The sequence below is a fragment of the Oncorhynchus keta genome, chromosome 33 (assembly GCF_023373465.1).
Source record: "Oncorhynchus keta strain PuntledgeMale-10-30-2019 chromosome 33, Oket_V2, whole genome shotgun sequence".
NCBI lineage: Eukaryota > Metazoa > Chordata > Actinopteri > Salmoniformes > Salmonidae > Oncorhynchus > Oncorhynchus keta.
The window spans coordinates 3326419-3332418 of record NC_068453.1 but is presented as its reverse complement, the minus strand read 5'-3'; positions in this window follow the sequence as shown (position 1 = coordinate 3332418).

The following is a 6000-nucleotide window of genomic DNA, read 5'->3' as shown; positions in this document are numbered from 1 at the left end:
GAACGAGCCAATATTTATTTTTTCATTGGCTACCTTTGTGATCAACTGTTCGACTTTAATGTTAACCACAGTCGGCCGACTTACAGAATTAGCCTACACAAGTCAAAAGTAAATGTACTGTATGTTTACGGAAGAGGTAGCCTACACGGTTCAATGTAAACACCAACTCACTGTTCAACGTTAATGGAAAGTACAATAGGTCTACTTAAAATTGGCAGCCTTCACAATTCAATGTACAGATCGACTGTCTGTTCACCTCTTAATGGAAACTATAGTGGTCCTACTTACTGTGGTAGGCTACACACTTCAATGTAAAGATCAGCTTGTCTGTTCATCTGTTCTTGGCGAATACAGTGGGCGTACTTACAGTGTTATTCTACATATGTCAATGTGAAGATCAGCTGTCTGTTCACCTGTTACTGTAGGTTACATTTAGTCTACTTCGTTTGTTTACATTGAAGTGTATAGGCTTAAACTAACTTCACCGTTAATGGAAACTACAGTATATCTACTTACATTGGTAGAATACACACTTCAATGTAAAGATCAACCTCCTGTTCACCTGTTAATGGAAACTACAGTAGGTATACTTACTGCGGTAGCCTACACACTTCAATGTAAAGATCAACTAACGCTGTAAGTAGGCCTACACATCACATTCATTCATAAAGCCCTTCTTATATCAGCTAATGTCACAAAGTGCTGTACAGAAACCCAGCCTAAAACCCCAAACCGCAAGCAATGCAGGTGTAGAAGCACGGTGGCTAGGAAAAACTCCCTAGAGAGGAACCAGGCTATGAGGGTTGGCCAGTCCTCTTCTGGCTGTGCTGGGTAGAGATTATAACAGAACATGGCCAAGATGTTCATAAATGACCAGCATGGTCAAATAATAATAATCACAGTAGTTGTTGAGGGTGCAACAGGTCATCATCTCAGGAGTAAATGTCAGTTGGCTTTTCATAGCCAATTATTGAGAGTATCTCTACCTCTCCTGCTGTCTCTAGAGTGTGGAAAACAGCAGGTCTGGGACAGGTAGCACGTCCGGTGAACAGGTCAGGTTTCCATAGCCACAGGCAAAACAGTAGAAACTGGAGCAGCAGCACGGCCAGGTGGTCCTGAGGCATGGTCCTAGGGCTCAGGTCCTCCGAAAGAGAGAATTAGAAAGAGCATACTTAAATTCACACAGGACACCGGATAAGACAGGAGAAATACTCCAGATAAAACAGACTGACCCAAGCCCCTCGACACATAAACTACTGCTGCATAAATACTAGAGGTCAAGACCGGAGGGATCTGGAGATACTGTGGCCCCATCCGATGATACCCCCAGACAGGGCCAAACAGGCATTATATAACCCCAACCACTTTGCCAAAGCAAAGCCCCCACATGACGAGAGGGATATCTTCAACCACCAACTTACCATCCTGAGACAAGGCTGAGTATAGCCCACAAAGATCTCCGCCACGGCACAACCGAAGGGGGGCGCCAACCCAGACAGGAAGACCACGTCAGTGACTCAACCCACTCAAGTGATGCACCCCTCCTAAGAGCACCAGTAAGCCAGTGACTCAGCCCCTGTAATATGGTTAGAGGCAGAGAATCCCAGTGGAGAGAGGGGAACTGGCCAGGCAGAGACAGAAAAGGAGGTTCGTTGCTCCAGTGCCTTTCCGTTCACCTTCACACTCCTGGGCCAGACGACACTCAATCATAGGACCTACTGAAGATTTGAGTCTTCAATAAAGACTTAAAGGTTGAGACCGAGTCCACATGGGTAGGCAGACCATTCCATAAAAATTGAACTCTATAGGAGAAAGCCCTGCCTCTAGCTGTTTGCTTAGGAATTCTTAGGACAATTAGGATACCTGTGTCTTGTGACCGTAGCGTATGTGTAGGTATGTACGGAAAGATAGGTAGGAGCAAGCCCATGTAATGCATTGTAGGTTAGCAGTAAAACATTGAAATCAGCCCATGCCTTAACAGGAAGCCATTGTAGGGATGCTAGCACTGGAGTAATATGATCAATTATTTTGGTTCAAGTCAGGATTCTAGCAGCCGTATTTAGCACTAACTAAAGTTTATTTAGTGCTTTATCCGGGCAGCTGGAAAGTAGACCATTGCAGTAGTCTAACCTAGAAGTGTCAAAATCATGGATGAATTTTTATGCATTATGTTTGGACAGAAAATGTCTGATTTTTGCAATGTTACGTAGATGGAAAAAAGCTGTCCTTGAAACAGTCTTGATATGTTCGTCAAAAGAGAGACCAGGGTCCAGAGCAACGCCGAGGTCCTTCACAGATTCATTTTAGATGACTGTACAACCATCAAGATTAATTGTCAGATTCAACAGAAGATCTCTTTGTTTCGTGGGACCTAGAACAAGCATCTCTGTTGTGTGCGAGTTTAAAAGTAGAAAGCTTGCAGCCATCCACTTCTTTATGTCTGAAAGACAGGCTTCTAACGAGGGCAATTTTGGGGCTTCACCATGTTTCATTGAAATGTACAGCTTTGTGTCATCTGCATAGCAGTGAAAGTTAACATTATGTTATCGAATGACATCCCCAAGAGGTAAAATATATAGTGAAAACAATAGTGGTCCTAAAACGGAAGCTTGAGGAACACCGAAATGTACAGTTGATTTGTCAGAGGACAAACCATCCACAGAGACAAACTAATATCTTTCCAACAGATAAGATCTAAACCAGGCCAGAACTTGTCCGTGTAGACCAATTTGGGTATCCAATCTCTCCAAAAGAATGTGGTGATCGATGGTATCAAAAGCAGCACTAAGGTCTAGAATCACAAGGACAGATGAAGAGTTTGTCTGACAACATTAAAAGGTAGTTTACCACCTTCACAAGTGCAGTCTCAGTGCTATGATAGGGTTTAAAACCAGACTGAAGCATTTTTGTATTCATTGTTAGGCCGATAGTTTTTTATATTCTCTGGGTCAAGGTTTGACTTTTTCAAGAGACGCTTTATTACTGGCACTTTTAGTGAGTTTGGTACACATCCGGTGGATAGAGAGCCGTTTATTATGTTCAACATAGGAGGGCCAAGCACAGGAAGCAGCTCTTTCAGTAGTTAATTGGAATAGGGCCCAGTATGCAGCTTGAGGGTTTAGAGGCCGTGATTATTTTCATCATTGGTTCAAGAGATATAGTACTAAAACACTTGAGTGTCTCCCTTGATCCTGGGTCCTGGCAGAGTTGTGCAGACTCAGGACAACTGAGCTTTGGATTAATACGCAGATTTAAAGAGGAGTCCATCATTTGCTTTCTAATGATCATGATCTTTTCCTCAAAGATGTTCATGAATTTATTACTGCTGAAGTGAAAGCCATCCTCAATGCTGCTTTTTAGTTAGCTTTGCGACAGTATCAAAAATACATTTTGGATTGTTCTCAATTTCCTGAATTAAGTTGGAAAAATAGGATGATCGAGCAGCAGTGAGGGCTCTTTGATACTGCACGGTACTGTCTTTCCAAGCTTTTTATTTATTTTTATTTCACCTTTATTTAACCAGGTAGGCAAGTTGAGAACAAGTTCTCATTTACAATTGCGACCTGGCCAAGATAAAGCAAAGCAGTTTGACAGATACAACGACACAGAGTTACACATGGAGTAAAACAAACATACTAAACTAAGCTAGTCGGAAGACTTCCAGTTTGGTGTGGCGCCATTTCCGTTCCAATTTTCTGGAAGCTTGCTTCAGAGCTCGGGTATTTTCTGTATACTTGGGAGCTAGTTTCTTATGAGAAATGTTTTTAGTTTTTAGGGGTGCGACCGCATCTAGGGTATTGCGCAAGGTTAAATTGAGCTCCTCAGTTAGGTGGTTAACTGATTTTTGTCCTCTGACGTCCTTGGGTAGGCAGAGGGAGTATGGAAGGGCAGCAAGGAATTTTTGGGTTGTCTGAGAATTTATAGCACGAATTTTGATGATCCTTGGTTGGGGGTCTTAGCAGATTATTTGTTGCGATTGCAAACGTAATAAAATGGTGGTCCGATAGTCCAGGACTATGAGGAAAATCATTAAGATCCACAACATTTATTCAATGGGACAAAACTAGGTCCAGAGTATGACTGTGAGTAGGTCCAGAGACATGTTGGACAAAACCCACTGAGTCGATGATTGCTCCGAAAGCCTTCTGGAGTGGGTATGTGGACTTTTCCATGTAAATATTAAAGTCACCAAAAATTAGAATATTATCTGCCATGACTACAAGGTCCAATAGGAATTCAGGGAACCCAGTGAGGAACGCTGTATATGGCCCAGGAGGCCTGTAAACAGTAGCTATAAAAAGTGATTGAGTAGGCTGCATAGATTTCATGACTAGAAGTTCAAAAGACGAAAATGTTATTTTTTTTTGTAAGTTGAAATTTGCTATCGTAAATGATAGCAACACCTCCGCCTTTGCTGGATGCGCAGGGGATATGGTCACTAGTGTAACCAGGAGGTGAGGCCTCATTTAACACAGTAAATTCATCAGGCTTTGTCCATGTTTCAGTCAGGCCAATCACATCAAGATTATGATCAGTGATTAGTTCATTGACTATAAGGTGATGTTTACATTGAAGTGTGTAGGCCTCCACTGTATTGTACACCTACGTTTCCATTAACGGTGAACAGCTAGTTGATGTTTACATTTGTGCAGAATAACATTGTAAGTATGCCTACTATTAGTTTCTATCAACAGGTAAATAGACAGTTGATCTTTACATTGAAGTGTGTATGCTACCACTGTAAGTAGGCCTACTGTAGTTTCCTTTTTTTTTGTATACAATGTTTCAAAATTCGCAGGCAACGCAGGTTTGGGAAAACAATCTCTTTACAGGTCCACAACAGAAACGGTGAGATGCAGGAAATGTTGCAGGAAATGTTACGACAAAAGAAAACATTCTGCCAACACCTCCTAAGACATTTGATCAAGTTTGGCATGCATTGCTATTTCCTTTAGATACTGTCTTGGCCTAATTCCAAAACTTCAAAACTATACAGCAAATAAGGGCGCTATTGTCACCATAAAATATGAACATTTTCCAGGTCTTTTTCAGGCATATATTGCTCGTGCATGCGTGCACAATTTGTAATAACTGTTCATAATAAGGTGTATTACCACAACTGACCTCAGTTCATCTTTCAATCACCCACAATGAGGAGGTGGCACGTGGGTATATTCTTCTATAAACCATTATTATGAAAGTTAGATGCCAATCGCCACATAAAGTCCAAAGAAAAAAAGCCTGGAAAGAGGAGAGATGACTAGAAACAATTCGGTTGACCTTTTCATGTGTGGATTAGATGTCGGAGTAGAGGACCTTGTGCATTTAAGGTAAAATAACAACTCAAAATGTATATCCCAGGATAAATTAGCTAGCAAAAGAAATCTAGCTAAATAGTACAAATTAGCTAGCAACTGCAAGCTAGCTAGGTAAATTGCCATAAATATTTCATGCTTTTCAACAAATTAATATAATTTGTTCAGTTTGTTTTGATATTTCAACCTGTGTGTCGTGGTTGCGTTGGGTGTGGGGGGACAACATCAATTTGCTCATGATGGCGCACGTGGACGTTTGGGCATGGTGTCCTGGACTCAATCAAAAGTGCATCTCTATTGCTCAACAAAAAAGGCGCGATAGGAATATTTATCATGGTGACGCTTTTGTTTTGTTGTGGCCACAATATACCATCATGGATTAAACAAATTTTATGTACAATAATATGAGGCTAGTTAGAATAACCAAACGTTTGGGAAATAGCCTGTAGCCTACTTGAAGTCAGTGATTGGCTCGGAATTTCGGAATATGATCATGTCCAATGCTTTAGGTTGGTGGGCTCAATTATTTAGTCTGTTCTTCTAACGTCGTCATTGGAAAAATTATAGAGAATTGCGCCGGTCGGGTCATCGGGGCTAACACTGAGTTGGAAAGCACTGGCTCCCATATTTGCCTAGGGTTGTTGTTCCACTCCACAAATCAATAGGTCGTTACACAGAGGTTAGA